The sequence below is a fragment of the Urocitellus parryii genome, chromosome 1 (genome assembly GCF_045843805.1).
Source record: "Urocitellus parryii isolate mUroPar1 chromosome 1, mUroPar1.hap1, whole genome shotgun sequence".
Lineage (NCBI taxonomy): Eukaryota > Metazoa > Chordata > Mammalia > Rodentia > Sciuridae > Urocitellus > Urocitellus parryii.
Genome location: NC_135531.1, coordinates 19,388,892 through 19,413,686, shown reverse-complemented (window position 1 = coordinate 19,413,686; position 24,795 = coordinate 19,388,892). Strand labels below are relative to the sequence as shown.

At 34.8% G+C, this 24,795-nt stretch overlaps 1 protein-coding gene across 1 annotated transcript in view; it reads left to right on the top strand.

The window, feature by feature from the left end:
- Wdr70 (WD repeat domain 70) overlaps window positions 1-24,795 on the top strand; it is a 300,524-nt gene that overhangs the window by 183,333 nt on the left and 92,396 nt on the right. The gene's annotated exons all lie outside the window — the stretch shown is intronic.

Here is a 24,795-nt window from a genome sequence, read left to right as displayed (position 1 = left end):
AGTTCATTATATAACATCTCAATGTATTTGATTTTGAAAGTCAATGAACAGTTTTACAGTAATATAAAACAAGTCTTAAGTAGAAAACTAGAAAATACCCTTTCAAATACCACTAAAAAGTCCTACATCATCCATCATTTTTACAGTTATTTCAGTAGAAATTTAAATAATATTTTGTTTTAAATTTCCGTGTCATTCCATTTTAGCAGGTTTCGGGTTTTCCCTATACAGGTTTTAGGTTCTTGCTAGAATATTTTGGAATTCAAAGGAATTTTAAGATCCATAAATCCTTTGATAGCCAATAACCTGTATAAAGGGCTTTGTTGTATGTATAGATGGAAAAATGAAAATATTTGAAAAGTAAATTGAGTCTAGATTACAAATATTAAGATAAAATTCTACATAAATTTTATAACACAGTTTAGATTCTTTGATTCAATAGAAAGATCGGGTCAATTAGTAGTTCAATAAATATTTATTGACTGGGTAGTACTATATGCCAGTCACTGTCCTTTATACTGAGAGTCTTATCAAAAATTCCTGCCCTTGTGGAGTTTACATTCTAGTTAAAAAAAAATAAAAATTTTATTCTGTTCAGTTTTATCCTTCGAACACTTGCATTTTGAATGGGACTCCAGGAAATAAAGTTGTCTTTTTATGCAGTTAAAGTAATTTGTGTTGGAATAAGGTAAAAAGTAATGATAGAGGGAAAAATTCATGCTGATAATGCTGGAAATATCTGTGGCATTTTCTGTGTCAGATCTTTTATTTCTGTTTTCATCCCCACTGTAAACCCCATAAAGCTTCATAACAGCACAGAGATTTTAAAAGTCCTTTGAATTGTAAACTGAGTTCTAACCAGGCAGTAAATTTATAGTTACTGGCTTTCATCGTCTCTGGGAGCAGTTGATTTAAACATAGTAATTCTAAAACATACAGTTTTCTCCATTTAGCTTTAGTAGTAGTATGTTTGACATAGTGCATATATGTGTGTCTTAGACATATATGTGTGTCCTCTTAGAACCCTTATATTTTGATAATCTTGAGCACAGGTTTTAGAAATTGATTGGCCTTGTATAATTAGTATCTCCTATTTCCAGTTTTGTGTAAGACAAAGCAATACAAATGCCAGTTTCCAAAAAAAGTATATCCTAAGTCATTCTACTAATCACAATCTTCTTTTCTGTTAGAATTCAGTAACACATGAATGTATAGGTTATTATACCATACCCCATTTGTTGTATTTTATTTGTATTTTACATTTGCATATTAATGTGTATCAATTGTAAAGAAATCAAACTGAGAAGTAAAATCTTGCCAGCAGGAAATCTGACTTGATTTAAAAACCGATTTGTTCTGAATTGTTATTTCAGCAATTAAAAAAAAATCTATGTGTAAACACTGAAGCTGAAGAAAGACAGCACAATAGCAGCAGCTTTCCCACACAGGAGCCAAAGGGCAGCATGGTAGATTATGGTTAATACACATTTTGTGTTGATTAAGTAAAACTGTTGTAATTGACACATTTAAGCATAGAATTCTCATTTGACCAACTTGAATTTTAACACAGTAAATGAAATGTATTCCTTTAGAAGTGAACTATATATTAATGATATCTAGCTAGCCACATTTGACTATTTAATTTTTCTTTTTTTTTTTTAATTTCAAAAATGCTGACTTGGCAGCTACATTTATTATTATGAAAGCAAAACTTCATATTCTCTGCTTTTTATTTGAAAGTCCTGGTGCTATGGAATTTAGTGGACTTTTAGAAAAATAAGTTCCTATTCAGTAGGGAAACCTTTTGAGACTTTCTGTTTGACAGTAAAACCTTCATATGATCACATGGATTTGTGCTGCAAAACCAACATTTTGAGATGGATATCTGCCCATATATTTGGAATTTCTTCTATGATCATCCTCCCTCTCATCTTTTATTTTAAAATTGATTTTATTTTTTTAAATACATGACATCGGATTGCATTACAATTCTTTTTTTTTTCTTTTTTTTTATTGGTTGTTCACAACATTACAAAGCTCATGACATATCATATTTCATACATTAGATTGAAGTGGGTTATGAACTCCCAATTTTACCCCAAATGCAGATTGCAGAATCACGTCGGTTACACATCCACAATTTTACATAATGCCCAATTAGTAATTGTTGTATTCTGCTACCTTTCCTATCCCCTACTATCCCCCCTCCCCTTCCCTCCCATCTTCTCTCTCTACCCCATCTATTGTAATTCATTTCTCTCCTTGTTAATTTTCCCATTCCCCTCACAACCTCTTATATGTAATATTGTATAGCAATGAGGGTCTTCCTTCATTTCCATGCAATTTCCCTTTTCTCTCCCTTTCCCTCCCATCTCATGTCTCTGTTTAATGTTAATCTTTTCTTCCTGCTCTTCCTCCCTGCTCTGTTCATAGTTGCTCTCATTATATCAAAGAAGACATTTGGTATTTGTTTTTTAGGGATTGACTAGCTTCACTAAGCATAATCTGCTCTAGTGCCATCCATTTCCCTGCAAATTCTATGATTTTGTCATTTTTTATTGCTGCATAGTACTCCATTGTGTATAGATGCCACATTTTTTTTATCCATTCATCTATTGAAGGGCATCTGGGTTGGTTCCACAGTCTAGCTATTGTGAATTGTGCTGCTATGAACATCGATGTGGCAGCATCCCTGTAGCATGCTCTTTTAAGGTCTTCAGGGAATAGTCCGAGAAGGGCAATAGCAGGGTCAAATGGTGGTTCCATTCCCAGCTTTCCCAGGAATCTCCAAACTGCTTTCCAAATTGGCCGCACCAATTTGCAGTCCCACCAGCAATGTACAAGAGTACCCTTTTCTCCACATCCTCGCCAGCACTTGTTGTTGTTTGACTTCATAGTGGCTGCCAATCTTACTGGAGTGAGATGGTATCTTAGGGTGGTTTTAATTTGCATTTCTCTGACTGCTAGAGATGGTGAGCATTTTTTCATGTACTTGTTGATTGATTGTATATCCTGCTCTGAGAAGTGTCTGTTCAGGTCCTTGGCCCATTTGTTGATTGGGTTATTTGCTATCTTATTGTCTAATTTTTTGAGTTCTTTGTATACTCTGGATATTAGGGCTCTATCTGAAGTGTGAGGAGTAAAAATTTGTTCCCAGGATGTAGGCTCCCTATTTACCTCTCTTATTGTTTCTCTTGCTGAGAAAAAACTTTTTAGTTTAAGTAAGTCCCATTTGTTGATTCTTGTTATTAACTCTTGTGCTATGGGTGTCCTATTGAGGAATTTGGAGCCCGACCCCACAATATGTAAATCATAGCCAACTTTTTCTTCTATCAGGCAAAGAGTCTCTGATTTGATATCAAGCTCCTTGATCCATTTTGAGTTAACTTTTGTGCATGGCGAGAGAAAGGGATTCAGTTTCATTTTGTTGCATATGGATTTCCAGTTTTCCCAACACCATTTGTTGAAGATGCTATCCTTCCTCCATTGCATGCTTTTAGCCCCTTTATCAAATATAAGATAGTTGTAACTTTGTGGATTAGTCTCTGTGTCCTCTATTCTATACCATTGGTCCACCCGCCTGTTTTGGTACCAGTACCATGCTGTTTTGTTCACTATTGCTCTGTAATATAGTTTGAAATCTGGTATCGCTATACCGCCTGATTCACACTTCCTGTTTAGAATTGCTTTTGCTATTCTGGGTCTTTTATTTTTCCATATGAATTTCATGATTGCTTTATCTATTTCTTCAAGAAATGCCTTTGGGATTTTGATTGGCATTGCATTAAACCTATAGAGAACTTTTGGTAATATCGCCATTTTGATAATGTTAGTTCTGCCTATCCATGAACAGGGTATATTTTTCCATCTTCTAAGGTCTTCTTCTACTTCTCTCTTTAGGGTTCTGTAGTTTTCATTGTATAAATCTTTCACCTCTTTTGTTAGGTTGATTCCCAAGTATTTTATTTTTTTTGAGGATATTGTGAATGGAGTGTTTTTCCTCATTTCCGTTTCAGAAGTTTTGTCGCTGATATACAGAAATGCCTTTGATTTGTGCGTGTTGATTTTATATCCTGCCACTTTAATTTTTCATTAGTTAAAATAAAGTACAATTAAAATATCAGTTTCTCCTTCACAATGACCACTTTTCAAGTGCCTTAGAGCCTTGGGAGACTTATGACTGCTTATTAACACAGGTATAAAACATTCCTGTCATAGTTCTGTTGGACATTGCTGCTCGAGAGGAATGGTTGTTCTCCCAAGGTCCCTTTTATACTTATGACGATGGCCTGCCTTTAGGTTTGAGAAGGCCTCTTATGAAGTGCTTCTGTTGTTCTGCACTGCCTCCTTGGTTCCCCACTTCCCCCCTCCTCAGTGTAATATTGAGTCAAGCAGAGGCCAATATCTGGTGGGAATAAGGGGAGGAAGAGGCAGAATAGTAGGAGGTGACATTGGAGAGGTGATAGGACTCAACCTGACTTTGTACATTGTTGAACCATTTAGCCCACAGCTTTCTTCTCCCAGATAGTCACCTGACTTTTCTTTTACCTCCTTCACCTCTTTGCTCCTCAGCAAGGCCTTCCCTGACCATACTTTATTTAAAATTGCAACCTTCTCCCCACCAGAGGACTGTCTGTGCCTCTTTTTTTTTTTTTTTGTAGTGTTGATTGCCCACCATCTAACATATGCGAATTACATATTCCACCTTTTTATTGGCTGATTTCCTCTGGTATGAAATTTGCTCCATAAGGAAAATTATTGTTTTTGCTCCTTGGTGTATCTGCTGAGCAAAGAACAATGCCTTATTCACAGATGACCTTCCTATTTGTTGATGAGTGAATTCATTCTAAAAAAAGCATCATAATATGAGATGGTCAGTTTTTTTTAAGAAGATGTTAAAAAATGATAGCATAAAAAATTATCCTAGTTTTGTGAAAATTGTGAGAGATATGTGTATATTTATATCTTGGCTGGGAGAGAAGATGAGACACATTGGTGTAAATTTGGATATATTTTTAATGATATATAAATATATAATATATATTTCTATATATTTGACTGATTTTGGATTACAGGTGAATTTTTAAAAATGATTTTTGTATCTTAAGTATAATTTTCAAGTCTTAAAATAATTCAGCATATATAGTTTTATGAATACCTGATGACGTCTTCATTTTGTATAAAAATACCTATCAAATTTATTCATTTTTTCCCCTTTTTTATGGGTTCTTTTTACTTATCATAACATTAGGATTCATTTGGACATAATTATAAAAGCATAGAATATAATTTGTTCTAATTCAGTCCCTAGTATTTCACCTTTCCTCTCCCATCCCCCTCCCTCTACTCTATTGATCTTTATGCTATTTACTTATAATTTTTAAAAATAGCATCTTGTGGATGTATATGATGGTGAGATTGATTGTGGTATGTTTTTATGTGTATATAGGAAAGTTAGGGCAGATTCATTTCACTATTCCTTTCTCCTGTCCCTCCTTCCTCCTGTTCAATCCTCTTCATCTACTCCACTGATCTCCTGTTTTTTTATGCACCCCCTCCTACCATTTTGGATTGCCTTTTGCATATCAAAAAAAACATTCAACCTTTGACTTTTGGGGACTCGCTTATTTTACTTAGCTTTGTTCTGTCTTCTCTCACAACTCAAGTAAACTAATTAATGCCAGATTCTCATAGTATTTGTTAATTCCTTTGTTTGTTTGTTTGTTTCTTAATGCCTGCTATGTGTTTTTATGGATTGCATTTGCTGTTTCTTTTTTTGAATTTTGGGCATTCTTATGAAGATGTTATAATCACTGAAAATAAAAACTATATTTACTTTTATAGAGGTTCAGTTAGTATGTGTATTAGTAAAAAAAGAGAAAATTTTATGAAGGAGGGCTATTAATATTTCTTTGTATTTCTCTTTTATATCAAGATGAAAAATCAATCTTCCCTTAAATGAAGTGTTAACCTGTTGGTGTTAAAAAGGTGTTAACGTTTTTGGGGATTTAAAAAAGAATAATATAGCATATAATGTTGAATCCTTGATTCCAGTGTTATTTTGTGATAAATTTGTAATCTCTTATAAAAATTTGCAAGTCAGATAATTTTGATATGGAAAACTTTTTTACTGAGTTATTTATCATTTATTACTAACTACAAATATGAAGATATGTGAAGAACCCATGTTTCATTAAAAATTATATTTGACCAAAGGCCAGATGTTTTCTTTGATATGTGGATGCTGATCTACTATGGGGGTCAGGGCATGAGAAGAATGGAGGAACTTTGGATTGGGCAGAGGGGGGCAGTAAGGGGAGGGGAAGGAGTATAGGGGTGGGGAAGATGGTGGAATGAGTCGGACATTATTACCCTGTGTACATGTACGACTGCATGAATGGCTCTGCATCGTGTACAACCAGAGAAATGAAAAGTTGTGCTTCATGTGTGTACCATGAGTCAAAATGCATTCTGCTATCATGTAGAACTAATTAGAAGAAATAATTAAAAAAATTATATTTGAGAGTATATAAATTAAAAATAATTGCTTTCAATTATTTTCAAAAATAATTGAAAAATTGATTTTTAAATTGTTTTACATAACCATATTAGCCCTGTAAATAATGTATGGAGAACTCGTTGACATCAAATTATACTATGGTATCTGAGTGTCCTCTATCTTCCTAAGAGTGGTATTTTCTAAGGGCTTTCATGAGTTAAACATGACCTCCAGAGGTTAAGAGTGTATTTGTAGCTCAAGGTAATATCTTCCTTCTTTTCACAAAGACTGATCACTTAGTAATAATTCACAACTTCTACTCCATTGTATGTGTTCAAGTTAGAGTAGCACAATATTGACTATAAAGTAGGAAAGTAGTAGTAAGTTGTAGTGGGAAAACTATGTTTTATCTAAAAATTTTTAAAATACCAAATGATTTAAAAAATGTTGACAAAAGCCTATTTCATAACACATATTTCATAACACAATAATATATTATAAATGACACAAGACATATACTTGCAGTATACATTTCTTTGGATTGTCAGTCCATCCTGAGTTTCCTAAGCTCTCCATATTGTATTTTTTTTTTGTATTTAAGAAATGAGGACATGATCCCCACCTTGTCAAGTTATTGTGAAGATCATTTTAGATAATATATTTGAGATACTCAGGACAGGCCTCTAAGTTCTTGGTAACACTGGGTCTTCCTTCTTTTTCTTTTTACAATTCTCACAGAATTTTTAAGTTAGAACTCAGGATACTGTTTAACCCTGGCTGTGAAAGACTTATGGAATCTGAGTTTGACAGGCTACTTGGTGACTAAAGGTGTGGTTTAAGAAGATAAGACTTTAGGTATCTTGCTTCAACCAGTCATTCACTGTATGAAAATACAGCCACAATCAATTAATTGGGATGCTGTGGACCAAATTTTTAGTTATGCTTGAATTAATACATCAATTAGAATTATGTTTTGTAAATATTCAAGAGGAAACATTTGACATAGAAATTGTTTTATAGTGTTTTTGTCATGTATGTTTTTCTGTGATTACTTTTCAAAAAGTTATGTCATTGACTCAAAACACAAATAGTCATCAAAATTTTGCAAAATTACTTGCAAGCCCTAAACTTTAATTCTAATCTATTAATTATTTTAATGAAAAGAATAAATTTTTAAAATAATATCCTTATACTGTGTTATGTACTGTTAGAAGCAACATCTAATACTGGCTTTTAAAAAAATTAAAAGTTTTTTTTTTAAATATGGATGATTTTTATCCTTGTTCTTTGCTTTACTGAAAGTATTTGAACTTAAAGACTTCCTGTAAAATGTGGCAATTTACCACATTCATTAAACTTTAATCCCTCCTGAAACTCCACTAAAATGGCAAGGAAAACATATTTTAAAGCATAAACCTACATGGACAAAGAGAATTAGAGAACAACAGAAAAAAGAGGTCAAGGGGTTGGGGTTGTAGTCAGTTGGTAGAGTGTTTGCCTTGCATATGTGAGGCACTAGATTCAATCCTCAGCACCACATAAAACCATAAAATAAAATAAAGGTATTGTGTCTGTCTACAGCTAAAAAAATATTTTTTAAAAAAGTTCAAGACATATATGGAAGCTAGAAGCCAGATACATGAATGGTAACTGACTTTGGAGCTAACTAGAGAAAACAGAGATCTCAGTCATGGGGGAAGCCTGTGAGAGATTCATATAGAACTGTATTCCTTCCCCCTCTCCCTGTTGTTGTCACTGTTATTATTATTGTTGTTTTTTACTGAGGATTTACCATGTTTAGGCAACACCTTACATGTAATATTTCACTTAATCCTTACAGTGGTCCTATGATGTAAATATTGCCACTGTCATTTACAGATGAGGGAATAGACACGAAGAGTTTGAGTTACCCACCCAATATTATTTAGTAAGTGGCATGACTGGGATTTAATCCTAGGAAGTATGATTCAGGAGCCTATGCCAGGAGTCAAAAAACTAAGGTTCATGCACAAAATGTAGCCCACTATTGTTTTTGTATCACTTGCCAGCTGAAAATGGAAATTGCATTTTTAAATGCTCATATTATTTTCCTATGGCTGCTATAACAAATTACCACAAATTTAGTGATTTAAAATAGTACAAATGAATTATTTTATAGCTCTGCAGATGAGAAGTCTCACTGGGGTAAAATTAGGGTGTCAGCAGGGATGTGTTCCTTTTGGGATACACCAGAGGAATATACTCCCTTGTTCTTGCAACTACTAGAGGCCACCACTCCCTGTTCCTTTATTTATGGGCCCTTCCTCCATGTTAAAGGCCAGCAGCAGTGGGTTGATGGGTTGAGTCCTCTTCACATTGCAACACCTTGGTCTTCTTTTCTGCTCCCCTTCGTCACGTTTTAAAGACTCTTATGTTATATTGAACATCTTTGGATAATCTCCCTATTTTATAGTCAACTGATGAGCAATGTTAATTCAATCTAAAACCTTATTTCCCCTTTGCCACATGAAGTAATATATTAACAGATTCCAGGATTAGCATGTGAAGATCTTTGGAGTCATTATTCTATTACGATGTTTTTTAAAAATCAAAATAAGTAAAATATTTCATAAATTATATGTAATTAAATTTCAGTGTTCATTAATAAGGTTTTACTAGAACAACCTCACTTGTTCTTTTTTATATTTATGTGGCTGCTTTTGTACTACGGTAGCAGAATAGCAAGTAGTTGCAACAGAGTATAAGATCCTCAAAGTCTAAAATATTTACCATCTGGCCCTTAATAAAAAAAATCATAATCATGGCATAGTATTTCTAATCTGCTTTTCAGTGCTCTGCTCTTAAATACTAATAGACAAACAAGTGTCATCAGACACTGTAACATGAAATACAGAGACTAAAATAAATGGATAAAGTAACTCAGTGAAGTGGGGGAGAATGTGGGAAAATAAAGAAATTCTCTAGGGAAAAATCCCCACCTATAATTAATAGTCTCAGAAAAAAATAAAGAGTAGTATAACCAAGAAGCCAGAGCAGAATACTAGTATAAATGTGAAAATTTAGAAATAAAGAAAGAAGTCTTGGAAAACAAATAAATGATAGCAGGGAAGGAAAACACATAGGAATATTGAAATATCCTAAAATGTAGATATAAATAAAGTGAAGGAGATATCCTATAAAGTAAAATAAAAGACCGTAAGAGAGAAATTTAAATGGTCAGTGCAGGGGCCAGTACTTGGAATGTTCTTAAAAGAAAATATGTAGGGAAGGGAAAATAGAATTAGGTAAGAAATAGCTATCAAAACTGTCTCAGAACTTAAATAACATGACTCTTCAGATGGGAAGGATTCATCTGGAAAGTATGATATAGACTCACATCGAGCCTTGCGTCATAATTCAGAATACCAGGGATATAGAAAAGATCCCTCAAACTCACAGAGATAATAAAGTAGGAAACATGTAACAGAAGAATAATGGGGCCATGTAATTTAGGGTGTTGGTAATACAGTTGCTCAAGTGTAATACCAGGGACCTAGCTACTAGGGAGGGTAGCAAAGAACAGGAGGGGCTGACAGATGGAAAGTGAAAGATTACATCATTAATTCCACAGAAGTTACTAAGCGCCTTCTCTGGTCCAAGTACTGTCCTAGGTGCTGGGATAACCATTGAGGAAACAGAGACCCTATCCACTGCTTTCAAAGACCCTGAATTACTAGAAATTTGGCATTTTGTCCCTCATAAGGAGATATTGTCCAATCTATTTCAATGTTTTTCAGAATAAAACAAGTCTTTTTCAGCACTAAATTTGGCTTTTTTCAGTCCTTGTTCTCCTTATTAATGCCATTCTTCTTTGAAACAGCCTCTTTTCCTGCCAACTTCCCTCTTACTCTAAACTCAGGTCCCCTAGGCAGCCTTGTTCTACCTTTTTTAAAAAAAATTCTAATTTGTTATATATGACAGCAGAATGCATTACAATTTATATTATACATATAGAGCACAGTTTTTCATCTCTCTGGTTGTACGCTTGTTCTACCCTTTTGTTCTTAGAGTTCTCAGCTGCCTTTTCCACTGTTTAAGCTTGCTGTACCAAAACACCCTCCACATCTGCTTTAGAACCCACTCTTCGTTTTGATGTTGCTATTTTTCTTAATTAGTTTCTATTTAGGCTTTGTAATATTTTCTATCTCCTGTAACCAGCAGCAGTCTTATAAATTCTGTTTTAGTGTCTATTAGATCTTCCTTTTGATTTCAGTCTTGCCTTCACTCTACCCTTCTCCCCATCTCTAACCTGTGTACTTGGATATCCTCCCCCTTCTCTGTCCGTCCCCCATGATAAACCTAGCCCCAGTTTAGATCCTGTTAAATGTAGCACTTATGCTTTATTGCTTACCACATACCATAAAGTAGTACGAAGTTAACATTTCTTTAAACTTATTTATTCGGGCCTTTCAGTTATTCCTTATTTACTCTTTGAATATCTTCTATGACTTTGTACATAAGTTGAAAACTTTGATTTTTAACCAGGCTAGATTATACTGTTTCCTTATCATCATCCTCCAGAGGATGTGTCACTTGATGCCTCTCCTGGTACTTCCGGCTCTGCCGTACACACCTTTCCTGTAGGCCCTTGACTGATTGTGGAAGTCCCATTCCTTAAAGAAAGCCAGGTCAGATTTCATGCACTCCTTGGCATTTGAACAGTCATGGAATTACAGGTGTACAACTTCATATCTGGTAAATTGTACACTTTAAATGGGTCATATTAAATTATACTTTAATAAAAGTGAATGATCCATATTTTTATTATTATGGATTATAATCTTTCTTTCTTCTTTGTACTTTTCTTCCTCCTTCTCTTCCCCTCCCAACCTCCCAAGTGTTACTACTTCTACTACATATAATTTACCAAATGCAAATAGGTGAATATTTCTATGCTTCTTATAGCCCTCTCAAGTACTTAGCTACCCCAAAATACTCCTGTCTATTCTCCTGTTAATAACTCCCTGCATTAGAGCTCTCCTCCAAAGTCGCTAAGCTATATTAACCCCCATATCCTCACATCTTTCCCCCTAAACATAAAGTCCTACGTGCAACCCTCAGTTCTCTATACACCACCAGAATCTGTATGCCTTTTATGAAGCTAATGAATTTACTTTAAATTACAATTGAACCCAACATTTCTAGACATTGTCTCCCATCACAAAGGAGAGATCTCGGAGCTATACAGAAGCAAAACAAATTTATAGGAAAAAAATAATAACACAGCAGTCACACAGAGCTGGGAAGAAATGTGAGCATCATGAAAAAACAACGAAAAAGGAACACAAACAATGCAGGACAACACAACAATAGAGGAGTTTATAGCTACAACAGAGAAAATGTCAGATAATGATATCAAGATATACATGCCTCAGATGATCTGGAGTCTCAATGAAGACCTTAGACAGCAAATGCAGACAATAAAAGATCACTTTGACAATGAATTACATAATCAAATCCAAGAAGCAAAAGATTGACTCTACAAGGAGTTAGAGGTTATACAAAAAAATCAAACAGAAATCCTGGAAATGAAGGAAATTATAAACCAAATTAGAAACTCAAATGAGAGTATCACCAGCAGGGTAGACCAATTAAAAGTCAGAACATCAGACAACGAAGACAAAATATATCATCTCGAAAAGAGTATAGTCAACTCAGAAGGGCTGATAAGAAACCATGAGCAGAACATCCAAGAGATTTGGGATAACATAAAAAGACCGAATTTAAGAGTTATTGGAATAGAGGAAGGTATAGAGGTCCAAACCAAAGGAATGAGCAATCTGTTCAATGAAATAATTTTAGAAAACTTTCCTGACATGAAGAATGAAATGGAAATACAAATCCTAGAAGCCTACAGGATGCCGAATGTACAAAACCACAAGAGACCCACACCAAGACACATTATAATGAAAATGTCCAACATACAGAACAAGGAGAGAATTTTAAAAGCCAAAAGAGAAAGGAGGCAGATTACATTTAGGGGTAAACCAATTAGGTTAATGGCTGATTTTTTAACACAGACGTTGAAAGCTAGAAGATCCTGGAACAACATATTTCAAATGCTGAAAGATAATGGGTGCCAACCAAGAATCTTGTATCCAGCAAAATTAAGCTTCAGATTTGATGTTGAAATAAAAACCTTCCATGATAAACAAAAGTGAAAAGAATTCACAGCTAGAAAACAGGCACTGCATAACAGTCATTAATATATATGCCCCAAACAATGGTTCAGCTATGTTCATCAAACAAACTCTTCTCAAGTTCAAGAGACAAGTAGACCACAACACAATATCATGGATGACTTTAACACACCTCTCTCACCAGTGGACAATCTTCCAAACAAAAGTTGAATAAAGAAACTAGAGAACTCAGTAACACAATTAATAACTTAGACTCAATTGGCATATACAGAATATATCAAGCAACATCAAGCGGATACACTTTTTTTCTCAGCAGCACATGGATTCTTCTCAAAAATAGACTATATAGCAAATATAAAGGAGTAGAGATATTACCATGCATTTTATCTGATCATAATGGAATGAAATTGGAACTCAATGATAAAATAAAAGGAAGAAAAATTCCTAAATCACTTGGAGAATAAACAATATGCTACTGAATGAACAATGGGTTTCAGAAGACATCAAGGAGGAAATTAAAACATTCTTAGAGATAAATGAAAACACGGACACTATGAAAGCAGTACTAAGAGGAAAATTCATTGCATGGAGTTCATTCCTCAAAAAACAAAGAAAAGAAAAAGAAAAAGCCAACAAATAAATGATATCACACTACATCTCAAAGCCCTAGTAAAAGAAGAGCAAATCAGCAGCAAATGCAGTACAAGGAAAGAAATAATTAAAATCAGAGCTGAAATCACTGAAATCGAAATAAAAGAAATAATTGAAAACAATTGACAAAACTAAAAGTTGGCTCTTTGAAAAAATAAATAAGATTGACAGACCTTTAGCCATGCTAATGAAGAGAAGAAGAGAGAGAGAATCCAAATTACTAGTATATGGGATGAAAAAGGCAATATCACAACGGACACTACAGAAATACAGAAGATAATTAGAAATTATTTTGAAACATTATACTCCAATAAAATAGAAGATAGTGAAGGCATAGATAAATTTCTTAAGTCATATTATCTGTCCAGATTGAGTCAGGCAGATGTACACAACTGAAACAGACCAATATCAAATGAGGACATAGAAGAAGCCATCAAAAGATTACCAACCAAGAAAAGCCCAGGACTGGATAGATACACAGCAGAGATTTACAAGAACTTTAAAGAAGAACTAATACCAATAATCTTCAATCTATTTCAGGAAATAGAAAAAGAGGGAGTACTTCCAAATTCATTCTATGAGGCCAACATCACCCTGTTTCCAAAACCAGAAAAAAACAATTCAAAGAAAGAAAACTTCAGACCATTATCTCTGAGTATAGATGCAAAAATTCTCAATAAAATTCTGGCAAATCGGATACAAAAACTTATCAAAAAGATTGTGCACTGTGATGAAGTGGGATTCATCTCCAGGATGCAAGCCTGGTTCAATATACAGAAATCAATAAATGTAATTCACCACATCATTAGACTTAAAGATAGGAATCATATGATCATCTCGATAGACGCAGAAAAAGCATTTGACAAAATACAGCAGCCCTTTATGTTCAAAACAATAGAAAAACTAGGGGTAACAGGAACTTACTTCAACTTTGTAAAAGCTATCTACGCTAAGCTTCAGGCCAGCCTTATTCTAAATGGAGAAAAATTGAAGGCATCCCCTCTAAAACCTGGAACAAGATAGGGATACCTTCTCTCACCACTTCTGTTCAACATAGTTCTGGAAGTACTAGCCAGAGCAATTAGACAGATGAAAGAAATTAAAGGCATAAAAATAGGAAAAGAAGAACTTCAATTATCACTATTTGCAGATGACATGATTCTATACCTAGCAGACCCAAAAGGGTCTAAAAAGAAACTATTAGAGCTAATAAATGAATTCAGCAAAGTGGCAGGATATAAAATCAACACCCATGAATCAAAGGCATTCCTGTACATCGGTGACAAATCCTCTGAAATGGAAATGGGGAAAACTACCCCATTCACAATATCCTAAAAAAAAAAAAAAAAAAAAAAAAAAAAAAACTTGAGAATCAATTTAACAAAAGAGGTGAAAGATCTATACAATGAAAACTACAGAACCCTAAAGAGAGAAATAGAAGAAGACCTTAGAAGATACAAAGATATACCTTGCTTATGGATAGGCAGAATTAGTATTATTAAAATGGCCATATTACCAAAAGCACTTTACAAATTCAATGCAATTCTGATAAAAATCCCAATGGCATTCCTCACAGAAATAGAAAAAGCAATTATGAAATTCATCTGGAAAAATAAAAGACCCAGAATAGCTAAAGCAATTCTAAGCAGGAAGAATGAAACAGGTGGTATCGCTATACCAGATCTTAAACTGTACTACAGAGCAATAATAAGAAAAACAGCATGGTACTGGCACCAAAACAGGCTGGTAGACAAATGATACAGAATAGAGGACATAGAGAACAACCCACAAAGTTACAACTACCTTATATTAGACAAAGGTGCTAAAAGTATGCAATGGAGAAAGGATAGCATCTTCAACAAATGGTGCTGGGAGAACTGGAAATCCATATGCAACAAAATGAAATTGAATCCCTTTCTCTCACCATGCACAAAAGTTAACTCAAAATGGATCAAGCATCTAGGAATCAAATCAGAGACTCTGTGTCTAATAGAAGAAAAAGTTTTCCCTAATCTCCATCATGTGGAGTTAGGCCCCAAATTCCTTAATAAGACACCTATAGTACAAGAGTTAAAACCAAGAATCAACAAATGGGATGAATTCAAACTAAAGAGTTTTTTCTCAGCCAGAGAAATAATATGTGAGGTGAATAGGGAGCCTACATCCTGGGAACAAATATTTACCCCTCACACATCAGATAGAGCTCTAATATCTACGGTTTACAAAGATCTCAAAAAATTAAACAACAAAAAAACAAATAACCCAATCACCAAATGGGCCTAGGACCTGAACAGACACTTTTCAGAAGAGGATATACAATCAATCAACAAATACACGAAAAAATGTTCACCATCTCTAGCAATCAGAGGAATGCAAATTAAAACTACTCTAAGATACCATCTCACTCCAGTAAGAAGGCAGCCATTATGAAGTCAAATAACAACAAGTGCTGGCGAGGATGCAGGGAAAAAGGTACACTCAACATTGCTGGTGGGACTGCAAATTGGTGCAGCCAATATGGAAAGCAGTAAGGGGATTGCTTGGTAATGGAAATGGAAATGAGGAAAACTACCCCATTTACAATATCCTCAAAAACAAAACAAAACAAAAAAAACCTGGGAATGGAACCACCATTTGACCCAGCTATTCCTCTTCTCAGACTATACCAAAAGACCTAAAAACAGTATAGTAGAGGATCACAGCCACATCAATGTTTATAGCAGCACAATTCACAATAGACTGTGGAACCAACCTAGATGTCCTTCAATAGATGAATGGATAAAAAAAAAATGTGGCATTTATACAAGATCATGGCATTTGCAGGGAAAAGGATGGCATTAGAGCAGATTATGCTAAGTGAAATTAGCCAGTCCCTAAAAACCAAATGTCGAATGTCTTCTCTGATATAAGTGGGGTGACTCAAAATGGGGTAGGGAGGAAAAGCATGAGAAGAAGATTACCACTAAATAGGGAAAAGAGGTGGGAGGGAGAAGAAGGGAGAAGGGGAATTGCACGGAAGATGGAAGGAGATGAGACCCTCATCATTATATAGAATACATGTATGACGATGTGAGGGGAAAAAAAAAGAAGTGTGTCACATTAGATTGGGTAGAGAGAAGTGATGAGAGGGGAGGGGAGGGGAGGGGGGAAAGGAAGGACAGCAGAATAAAATAGACATTATTATGTATATACGTGACTGCATGACCAATGTGATTCTGCAACCTGTACACTCAGAAAAATGAGAAATTATACCCCCATCTGATTCAAATGTATGATATGTCAAGATTATTGTACTGTCAAGTGTAACTAATTAAAATTTTAAAAAAGTTGCTTGAGGATGCTGAAAATAAAATTGAGCTAATAAGTATTTTTTATAAAGATTTTAAAAATGTAACCATAAAATATTTTAACTTAAAGTTAGAAAAATTAGAATTTCTGCTATATATGATACAAATAGAAAACTTCCATGGATATTTATGGATGTTTATTTATGTTTAGGTCATAAAAAGTAGAAATTACTCATGAGCTGAAAACTCAAGTTTAAAATAAATGGGTAAAATTTTTTGTTTTTTGGTAGTATATACTTGGGCATATTTATTTGCTGAGAAGAAGTTGAGGATACGGGACGAGAGGGTATTGCTGATGATAGGAGATCCTGAGAAAGTAGCTGAGAAGGGAACTAGGAGGAATCAGACTCTAGGAAGGAGACTCCATGATCCCCTCCCTACCCCACTACTTGCTGAGGCATGAGTTGGGATTCCATATGATATAATTAATTTGTTTTATTCCATCCTGTGCTGTTTCTCTCAGGTCCTAAGGCAAATCATTCCATCTCTGAATAAGATATGGGCTTGCACATGTATTGTTCACTGTAGAACCCCCACTAATTAACCTATGTAAAAGTTGAATCTATATCCAGCCATATTCTTAATTTGTGGGGAATTTTGACAAAATTTTATCAAAATACCTTTTGAAAAATTATGAGGTAACTTATAAACTTGAAGTAAGACTCCTCATTCAGAAAAAAAAATATTCTTTTTGATAATACACCTCCTTGGAGACTATGTGGAATTGACTCTTCCCACCTCAAAATTTTATAGAAAACTTTTAATCCTATAAGAAGTGGGAAACTCTGCCCTCCAGGTTCTCATCATGATCCCAAATACACTGCTGAAGTGGAATTACTTTCTCTGCTATTAAACACGGGCTTTCTAGAAGGTTCTTCTCCTGATGGAGGTTGGCAAGCTGCAAAGTGACTGATCGCAGTCCCATATGGCTAAAGTAACACCTGTCTGAGCCATTGCATATTGAAAGTAGTTTTATGTTTCCAATGCTGTCCTAAAGTAGTTTTAAAGGTCAGCCTTAATCAATAAATCTTTCTGATCACATGTATTCTCTCTGGCGGCTCATTAGTGATGGGGGAGGAAAACAAGAAAAAATATATGGAAAAAATATATAAATAGGAGATATGGTTATGGAATCAAATATATAAATATTATAAGTAAGAAGTTAGTATAATTTATATTTTCCTTATGTTGAATAAACAGGTAGAAGGGATAATATAGATTCAAGAGAAAGGTATAATTCTGCTTTGTCACTTTGGTGACTTGAATTTAGGAAAAATACAAAAATTAAAATATATTTCAAAAGGTAAAACTTTTTTATTGTCCCATTTCCTTTATCTGCAATTTTTTTATTAATTTTTAAAATTTATATATGACAGCAGAATGCATTACAATTCTTATTACACTTATAGAGCACAATTTTTCATATATCTAGTTGTATATAAAGTATATTCACACCAATTTGTGTCTTCATACATGTACTTTGGATAATAATGTCCATTACATACCACCATCATTTCTAACCCCTGCCCCTCCCTTCCCCTCCCACTCCTCTGCCCTATCTAGAGTTCATCTAATCTTCCCATGCTCCCACTGTCTACCCCGCTATGAATCAGCCTCCTTATATCAGAGAAAATATTTGGCATTTGGTTTTTTGAGATTGGCTAACTTCACTTAGCATTATCTTCTCCAACTCCATCCATTTACCTGCAAATGCCATGATTTTATTCTCTTTTATTGCTGAGTAATATTCCATTGTGTATATATGCCATTTTTTAAAACTCATTCATCTATTGAAGGACAACTAGGTTGGTTCTACAGTTGAGCTATTGTGAATTGTGCTTATATAAACATTGATGTGGCTATGTCCTTGTAGTATGCTGTTTTTAAGTCCCAGCAGTGGGATAGCTGGGTCAAATGATTCCCAATTTTCCAAGAAATCTCCATACTGATTTCCATATTGGCTGCTCCATTTTGCAGTCCCACCAGCAGTATGTATGTATGAGTGTACCGTTTCCCCCACATCCTGGTCAACACTTGTTGTTGTTTGTTTTCATTATAGCAGCTATTCTGAATAGAGTGAGATGAAATCCTAGAGTAGTTTTGATTGCATTTCTCTAATTGCTAGAGATGATGAGCACTTTTTCATATATTTGTTGACTGATTGTATATCATCTTCTGAGAAGTGTCTCTTCAGGTCCTTGGCCCACTTATTGATTGGATTATTTGTTTTGTGTGTGTGTGTGTGTGTGTGTGCTTAGCTTTTTGAGTTCTTTATATACGCTAGAGATTAGTGCTCTATTGGATGTGTGAGGGGTAAAGATTTGCTCCCAAGGTGTAGGCTCTCTGTTCACCTCACAGATTGTTTCTTTTGCTGAGAAGAAACTTCTTAGTTTGAATCCATCCCATTTATTGATTCTTGATTTTAATTGTTGTTTCAAAGGAGCCTTATAAGGAAGTTGGGACCTAATCCCACATGATGGAAATTAGGGCCTACTTTTTCTTCTATTAGACACAGGGTCTCTGGATTTTTTCCTAGGTTCTTGATCCATTTTGAGTTGAGTTTTGTGGATGGTGAGAGATAGGGATTTAATTTCATTTTGTTGCATATGGATTTCCAGTTTTTCAAGGACCATTTGTTGAAGAGGCTATCTTTTCTCCAATGCATGTTTTTGATGCATTTGTCTAGTATGAGATAATTGTATTTATGTGGGTTTGTCTCTGTGTCTTCTTTTCTGTACCATTGGTCTACCAGTCTATTTTGGTGCCAATACCATGTTGTTTTTGTTACTATTGCTCTATAGTATAGTTTAAGGTCTGGTGTAGTGATGCCACCTGCTTCACTCTTCCTGCTAAGGATTACTTTAACTATTCTGGGTCTCTTATTTTTCCAGATGAATTTCATGAATGCTTTTTCTATTTATTTGAGGAATGCCATTGGGATTTTGATCAGAATTGCATTAAATCTGTACAGTGCTTTTGGAAGTGTGGTCATTTTGATAATATTAATTCTGCCTATATATACAAGAACAAAGTAGATCTTTCTATCTTCTAAGGTCTTCTTTGACTTATTTTTTTAGGGTTCTGTAATTTTAATTGTATAGATCTTTCTCCTCTTTCATTAAGTTGATTCCCAAGGTTTTTTTTTTGTTTGTTTTTGTTTTTGTTTTTGTTTTTTGAGGCTATTGTAAATGAGGTAGTTTTCCTCCTTTCCTTTTCTGAGGATTTGTCACTGATATACAGAAATGTCTTTGATTTATGGGTATTGATTTTATATCCTGCTACATTGCTGAATTTAGTTACTAGTTCTAAAAGTTTTTTGGTGGAACTTTTAGGGTCTTCTAGGTATAGAATCGTGTCATCAGCAAATAGTGCCCATTTGAGTTCTTCTTTTCCTATGTGTACCCCTTTAATTTCTTCCCTGTCCAATTTCTCTGGCCAGTGTGTCAAGAACTATTTTAAATAGTAGTGGTGAAAGAGGCCCTGTCTTGTTCCAGTTTTTAGAGGGAATGCTTTCAATTTTTCTCCATTTAGAATGATGTTGGCCCGGAGCTTAGCATAGATATATGTTCCTGTTATCCCTAATTTTTCTAATGTTTTGAACATAAAGGGGTGCTGTATTTTGTCAAATGCTTTTTTCTGCATTTATTGAGATGATCATATGATTCTTATCTTTAAGTCTATTGATGTGATGAATTGCATATATTGATTTCCATATGTTGAACCAACCTTGCATCCCTGAGAAGAATCCCACTTGATTGTGGTGCACAATCTTTTGATATGTTTTTTTTATTCAATTTGCCAGAAATTTATTGAGAATTTTTGCATCTATGTTCATTAGAGATATTGGTCTAAAGTTTTATTTCTTTGATGTGTCTTTGTCTGGTTTTGGACTTAGGGTGTATTGGCCTCATAGAATGAGTTTGGAAGTGCTCCCTCTTTTTCTATTTCCTAAAAGAAATTGAAGAGTATTGGTATTAGTTCTTCTTTAAAGGTCTTGTAGAACTCAGCTGTGTATCCATCTGGTCCTGGGCTTTTCTTGGTTTGTAAACTTCTGATTGTGTCTTCTGTTTAAACACTTGAAAGTGATATGTTTAATTTGTGTATTTCATCCTGATTCAATTTGGGCAAATTATTTGACTCTAGAAATTTGTCATTATCTTTGATATTTTCTGTTTTATTGGAGTACAAGTTTTCAAAATAATTTCTTCTGTATTTCTTGTAGTGTCTGTCATGATATTTCCTTTTTTATCACATACATTAGTAATTTGAGTTTTCTCTCTACTTTTCTTTGTTCACATGGCTAAGCATCTGTCAATTTTATTTAGTTTTTCAAAGAACAAATTTTTTGTTCTGTCAGTTTTTCAATTGTTTCAATTTCACTGATTTCAGCTCTGATTTTAATTATTTTCTGTCTTCTACTGCTTTTGGTGTTGATTTGTTATTCTTTTTCTAGGGATTTGAGATGTAATGTGAAGTCATTTATTTGTTGACTTTTTCTTCTTTTAAGGAATGAACTCCATGCAATGAACTTTCCTCTTAGAACCACTTTCATAGTGTCCCAGAGATTTTGATATGTTGTATCTGTGTTCTCATTCACTTCTAAAAATCTTTAGTCTCCTCCTTGATGTCTTCTGCAACCCATTATTTATTCAGTAGCTTATTATTTAGACTTCAGGTTTTGGAGTAGATTTTATTCCTTACTTTATCTTGATTTCTAATTTCATTCCATTATGGTCTGATAGAATGCTTTGTGGCATTATATATGGTCTATTTTAGAGAAGGATCCATGTGCTGCTGAGAAGGAGATGTATTCTCTCATTGAAGGATGAAATATTCTATATATGTCAGTTAAGTCTAAGCTATTGATTGCATTATCTAGTTCTATAGTGTCTTTGTTCAGCTTTTGTTTGGAAGATCTATCCAGTGATGAAAGAGTTGTGTTAAAGTCACCCAAAATTATTTTTGTTGTGGTCTGTTTGACTCTTGAACTTGAGAAGAGTTTGTTTGATGAACATAGTCGCTCCATTGTTTGGGGTATATATATTTGTAATTGTTAAATCTTGTTGATGTATTGTTCCCTTGAGCAGTATATAGTGTCCTTCTTTTCCTTTTTGATTTACTTTAGTTTGAAGTCTACTTTATTTGATATGAGGACAGAAACCCCTGCTTGCTTCTGCAGTCCATGTGAGTGGTATGATTTTTCCCCAACCCTTCACCTTCAGTCTGTGGATGTCTTTTCCTGTGAGATGAGTCTCTTGGAGGTAGCATATTGTTGGGTCTTTTTTGTTGTTGTTCCAATCTGCTAGTCTATGTCTTTTGATTGGTGAGTTTAGGCATTAATATTCAGGGTTATTATTAAGACATGATTTGTATTTGCAGCCATTTTTGTTTATTTTTGGTATTTAGTGTGACTTGGTTTCTCTTCTGATTGGATTTTCCTTTAGTGTAATCCCTCCATCTGCTGATTTTCATCATTTTTTTTTCATTTCCTCTTCATGAAATATTTTACTGAAGATGTTCTGTAGTGCAGGCTTTCAGTTGTAAATTCTTTTAATTTTTGTTTATTATGGAAGGTTTTTATTTCATCATCAAATCTAAAGCTTAATTTTGCTGGATTTAAGATTCTTGGTTGGCATCCATTTTCTTTCAGAGCTTGGTGTATGTTTTTTCATGATCTCCTGGCTTTGAGGGTCTGGGTTGAAAAATCTACTGAGATATGAATTGGTCTCCCCTATATGTGATCTTATTCTTCTCTCTTGTGGCTTTTAAGATTCTATCCTTATTCTGTATGCTAGGCATTTTCATTGAAATGTGCCTTAGTGTAGATCTGTTGTGATTTTGTACATTTAGTGTCCTGAAAGCCTCCTGTATTTGGTTTTCCAATTCATTCTTCATGCTTGAGAAATTTTATGATATTATCTCATTGAAGACATTGTGCATTCTTTGGTTTGAAACTCTATCCCTTCCTCTATCCCAATAACTCTTAGAGTTGGTCTTTTGATGCTGTCCCATAATTTTTGGATATTCTGTTCATGGTTTCTTGGTATCTTCACTGGGTGATAACATTATTTTCCAGATTGTATACATTGTCTTCATTATCTTACGTTCTTTCTTCCAAGTGATCTAGTCTTTTGGTTATGCTTTCTATTGAGTTTTTTATTTGGTTTATTGTATCCTTCATTTCACGGATTTCTGACTGTTGTTTTTTTTTCTTTTATAGTCTCTCTCTCTTGAAGTAGTTCTTTGTTACCTATATTTGCTCTCTTATCTCATTGTTGGAGTGATCAAGTTTTGCCTGTATTTGCTCATTTAGGTCATTCTTTAATTTACAGATCATTTCAGTTATGAACCTTCTGAACTCCTTGTCTGACATTTCATCAACTTCACTGTCCATGGGTTTTGTTATTATAGTATCCTGGTTTGTTTGGGGCACTTTCCTCCCTTGGTTTTCCATGTTGTCTATGTGTCTTCCTTTCTTGCAGTGTGGATCTGAGATATTACAGTTTCTGCCCTATATTGTTGTGGTACCCATGTAGATTGTCTGTATTAACCTTGATGTTGGGCTTTGAGACCCTGATGGTGTCCCTCAGTGTATGCTACTGCAACTAAAGATAGTGGCGGCAATCGCTGAAGTAACTCAAGATCATAGTTGAGGTGCCCCAAGATGTATGCAATGTCTTACAGAGATGGGGCTGAAAGGATGCGTCTCACACTCTCTTTAGGATGCCTGCTCTGATATGTAGCTCACAGGTGTGGGGGCAGCAAGTTTGGACCTAACTTGGACCTGGGTCCCATGCAAGGTGATGTGGGTGGATCTGGGCTGGGCCTGACCTCCTGTGGTAGTCAGATGGTCAGAAGGGGTGGTCCTGTGCCAGAGGCTGGGCTCCTACAGATGTTTGCTGGTGGAGGGATGAACCCAGGCCTACTGTGAGCCTGAGTACTACACAGGCTGGTATCGGTGGATTTGGGAAGGTAAGGCTTTTTATCTGCATGTGTGTAATCATGATTAGAGACAGTCATTTGAGATTTCTGTCTTCATTTCAGTAGACTATGTATCCAAGACATAGTTCATGAATTCCTCTGAAATATGGCCCCAAGCTTTGTTCTATTTAATGGCCTCAGAGAAATTTAATCTTGCCTACTTTTTTCTGATTGCCAAAGTAACGCATATAGAAAGTAATTCATCTAGAAATAGAAAAGCATAGGAAAGAATAAGTCACCTATACCTACATCATCCAGAGATGAGAATTTCTAGATTATTTTCTGTACCCAACTATAAGATGTGCAAGCCTTGCACATATGTGCTTCAATGTTTTAGGTTTTAGTTAACCCTTGTTATTAACACCCCTCCTCCCTACCTGGATTCTAAACAGAGTAGAAAATAAGACTAGTCACTAAAGTATGATAGACAAAGGCCAGGTGGAGGAGGAGGAGGAAAGCCAGAAGTACACCCCGAGCAGGTCCTGGGATGGGACAGATCTGCCCATCCTGTCTGGCCCTGGTCACGGCTGCCCAGGAAGATGGGATGGGGAGGAACAGAGGAGAATTGCTCTCTAGAAGCTCCTCACACCTTAAGAAGGAAATGTGAGGAGCTGAGCCAAGCATTCTCAGTTATTCTCACAGATTGGGATGGGAAGCTATCAGATCAAATAGGGCCTTGTGTGGTATTCAAAGGACTTTGGATAGTCTTCTGAGGTCTGTGGGAAGCCATGGAGAGATTTGAGTAGAGGAATGACAATATCCAAGTTACATTTAGAAAGTAGTCATTTTGGCCACTCTGTCTATAGAATGGCTATACATAAAGAAAGGCAGAAGCAGGGAGATTGGTTAGGGCAATTTCAGACTTTAATCCAGGTAATTTCTTAGGATGGTGGTGGAGGTGATATTTAGATTCTGAATAATTTTTTAACCTAAAGTTGACAAATGGATATTTAATGTAAAGCTCATTTTTTTTTCATAGTAAATTATGTCTTTTTAGAGAATTGTATATTGGTATAACATAGAGAATTTGATTTGGAAATTAATTCCCAGAACACATTTGTTTACCCCCTGTCATAGTGGCTAATTTTATACTAATAAATAAGCTTTGGGGGAGTTGAGCATTTGGAGTGCATGAAAC